General features: G+C 36.0%; 1 pseudogene; it reads left to right on the plus strand.

The window, feature by feature from the left end:
* The first annotated feature begins 1,515 nt into the window (after positions 1-1,515).
* LOC120624104 lies at positions 1,516-3,422 on the plus strand (annotated as a pseudogene).
* Positions 3,423-4,408: the final 986 nt, after the last annotated feature.

Raw genomic sequence — 4,408 nt, forward strand, 5'->3', positions numbered from 1 at the left:
ATGGAATTCTACTCGTCAATTGACCCGGCAATTGACCACTCTTCCAGCCTTGACAGCAATATCAACAGTCGAGAAATAATAAAAATTTTGTGCGATGAAGTTTTAGGTTATTAATATTTTGCGTTTGTTTCTGTTTTTAAAAATATTTAGTATCCGTACTTAAAAATTTTTTTTTTTTTGGTTTCCAGGTTATAAGTTATCTCTATGCAAAAATTTGTCCATTGTTTTAAACAATTTGTATTCAAATTCATAAACACGGTCCATAAGTAATTTATACTGGGATAAAGAGTATTCTATATCCATTTCCAGGATGCAAGTTAGTTCTACGCAATCAGAAAGGATGGTGGTCAAACCTTATACTAACATTGCGATATTATGGCAATTTTAGCCATTAAAACCTGCATTTATAATGTTCCTTAGCGTATTCTTGTACAAAGCGACATTTTGTTGATATATTTGTGCGGGCTTGGTTTCGATTTCTAACAGAGGCAATTTCGATACTAATAATTTCAAATTTTCTGTTAGAAGGTTTTTCGAGTCAGTAAAAAGTGCCAACCAGCATTCGAGCAGAATGGTGGGTGAATGCTTTACTTCCCTCCTTTCCTTTACTTTACTTTACTTCACTTTGTTTATTTTATGTTAATTTAGTTTAAAATCCTAATATTTCACTAATGTTTGTTATATCACTTTCTTATTTCGTATAGCATTTTCTTGTATGCCTTTGGTTGCCTGGAAGAGATCGCTATTTAGCGATAAGGCCGCAAAATTGTACGTTCTACCTTATTGTGCTGTTGTATTTGTATCTCTGTAAATTTTCTCTTTGGTGTACAATAAAAGTGTATTCATTCATTTATTCATTCCCTCTCAGCTATGAGAGAAAAGGTCTATACTCAGCAGTAACATAAATTAGCTGAGGATTTTGTGATAATATTAGTGGAAGCCCTGGAACCCACAATGGAACAGCATAGAAGTTCTAAGCTCTTAGTCCCTTTGCCTCTCTCCGACAAAAGACAAAATTTGTGTCCAGGAGTGGGGCATTAATGGACATTGACCTACTAAAGCGATAAGGCCGCCTTTTGTATACTTCTTCTGTCTGTGTTTTCTTTTATTCTTCTTCTGTATTTTTATTTGTGTGCAAATAAAGAGTATAAATAAAATAAATAAATAAAGTTCTATTGCTGGTCACAAGCTTCCACTCTCATCACACTGAGATGATGACATTACGCCAATTAAATTATTTTGTTCAATTTTAAGTTATAAAAGACATTTGAATTCATTTAGTTTTAAATACCATTCTGCGATCATAAATTATTTATAAAGATGGAAATACCCAGTCGTTTCACTGCTGCATTTGTACCTACCTTGTACTACCAATTCAATAATATTATAATCATATTACCTACTTTATTACCGCCTGTTATCTTCTTGGAAAAACTTATTTAAAGTTGATATCACATTGACCCCTTTATAGTTAGGTAAATCTCAAATTACTATTATAAATAAGTTTGTGAAGTGATAGGAAAACACATACTTACGTTTTAAAAATATCGTTAGGAGTGTGATTTATAGTCAATATGCATAAATCTATTTTAATTACTCTTTGCGTTGTGGCTATGTCAGCTATCATTGAAGCCGAACCAGCTTGGTACGTAACATTTTTTTTAAATAGATATTAGATGTAGCGCATAGCTCAGAGACTTGTGCATGTAATATTTGTTGAACCTAGGAATATTAGGACCAATGTTTTGAGCTTACCTGAGACAATGAGATCTGTATGGATTAACGCATTTTTCATCTATCTTTTCGTCCCTCCGAGCTCTTTAATCCTGAATTAAAAAACATTTTAATTTCAAATATACAATTCTTATTGCAATATTTTAATTTTGTCTTAGTGAGTGGCGCTAATACCAGAAAATAAGAAATCTTTATTTTTACTTTATATACAGAGCTTATGTGGTATGGTTTAAAAGTTTTAAAATAAAGCCCAACACAATATTTTAACCATGATTGACGATTTTAGCTGGCTCTCAAATTAGATTTTTAGAGGAATATTATAATCTCATATTTAATCTCAAATGTTTTAAACAGGGTGTTATATAAAACATATTATTACAGCGAAATAACTTTACAAAAATAAATGTTAAATTGCAAATTGATGATGTTATAAAAAGCAACTGCTGAGTTTCTGGCCGGTTTCTTTTTGGTAGAGTTTGCCTTCGAACCGGTGTTCGTTCGAGTTTGTTTCTAGAACGTTCGTAGAGCGTTTTTAATCAAAAATCACTTACTTTGTCGGTGAAGGAAAACATCGTGAGGAAACCACTATGGTGGCATGCCTGAGAGTTCTCCATAACGTTCTCGAAGGTGTGTGAAGTCTACAAATCCGCACTGAGTGGCAGCGTGGTGGAATATGCCCTAAACCCTTCTCATTCTGAGAGACCCGTGCCTTGTAGTAGGCCGGCAATGAGTTGATCATAGTGATAATGATGATCATATAATAATAATAATAATAATAAATATCTATTAACCACAATAAATAAATTACAACATACTACCAGAGCACAGAGAAAAACGACAGTAAATGCCAAGCAATACTACAGCGCTGATAGTAACTTATAAATTATAAAGGAATATCAATAATAAATATCTTAAGAAATGAGTACAATAAAGCATAGCGGTAAAATACGATTCCGTTACTTATTAATATTGTTGACAAATTTTATATTTTTCTAATCTTTTACAGTGGCTCTTGGGGGTGCGATGGTAACACTAATAACATCGGAAACGGGAAAAGAAACACAAATACCGTACGGATGAAGGGCAGCATAAATCGAGGTGGCTACGGCGGTGGTAACGGCGGCGGGTACGGTAGTGGTTTTGGCGGTGGTTACGGTGGTGGTTACGGTGGTGGTTACGGCGGTGGTTACGGCGGTGGTTACGGCGGTGATTACGGTGGTGGTTACGGCGGTGGTTACGGCGGTGGGTATGGCAGCGGCGGTAGTGGTATCGGTGGTGGTGGAGGTAACGCTGGAGGCAGTGACGGTGGTAAATTCGGCGTAATAACGGTGGCGGTAATGGCGGAGGTAACAGCGGTGGACACGGCGGCGCTAACGGTGGTGGAAATGTTAATGATAATGATGGTGGTGACTATGATGGCAATTACGACGATTACGATGGAGGATGTGTTGGTGGCAACTGCAGGGGAAGTACCACTAATATCGGAAACGGACGCGGAAACCATAACGAAGTACACATGAAACCGGGAGGCGGAGGTTGTTCGAGCGGCAACTGTGGTGGTCGCAGGGAAACCAACATTGGAAATGGTCGTGATAATCATAACGTAGTAAAAGGAGTTAGATAAAAGGAAATACTCACTAATTGCAGAGGGTATATAATATCGTTATCATTCCATTTCACTAAAACAATACAAGGCATTGTAGTATTTATCTGATTTATGTTTTATTTAATTTTAAGTCAATAAAATATAATGCAAACCTTTATGAGTGTTTTTGTTCATATCATTGAATAAATGAGGGAGGTGATATTAAATTAATAATAACTGTCTTCGTTAGTTAACAACTGCATGGATACTGCTTTTGCAAGCCCTCAAAAGCGCAGTCTTCGATCATACTCCTGTAGCTTACTAAAGAGGCTAAATTACACCTATTTAGTAGTTAACTAAATCGCAAGTAAATATTGTAACAGTAATACACAAATCATAATTGTGAGTTTAGTTTTTAGTCGGATTTAAAAACCATTTTTAGTAACTTGAAATTTAGCAAGAACACGTATGAGTTTTGCTATTTCATATTGGATAGAAGCAGGCATTACTTTGCGGAATTCCGTGATATGCTATAAAAATAAAGCGCTGATATGCCCAGTGGGTTTCATTGACTTCACTTATGGGGGGCCGAGTTCAAATTCCAGCACGTACCGCTAAACTTCGTACTACGTAACTTTTTTAAGTTATGTGCGTTTTAAGCAATTAAAATATCACTTGCTTCAACGGTGAAGTAAAAGATCGCGAAGAAACCTGCATGCCTGAGAGTTCTTTAATGTTCTCTAAGTTGTGTGGAGTCCACCAATCCGCACTTGGCTAGCATGGTGGACGGCGTTATCCCCTTCTCATTGAGGGAGAACCCTGTGCCCCATAGTGGGCCAGTAACGGGTTGATATGATGATTATGATGACTATGACTATAAAAAATAAGCTTAATTTGCTAAACGATTCGTTCCGATACCGGAGCATCCTCAGAAGATGTTGACTTTACAGTGAATAAAATATAAATCCTGCTTTTCGCGGAGTATAGCAAATAAAGTATAATTTTCATAGTATATTTTGCTCTTTAGATATTAGAGCAAGATCGTCTGCGTTATGGCGATTGTCTTTCGATTCGTGTTTTATCCACCCC

This window comes from Pararge aegeria, chromosome 5 (assembly GCF_905163445.1).
Source record: "Pararge aegeria chromosome 5, ilParAegt1.1, whole genome shotgun sequence".
Lineage (NCBI taxonomy): Eukaryota > Metazoa > Arthropoda > Insecta > Lepidoptera > Nymphalidae > Pararge > Pararge aegeria.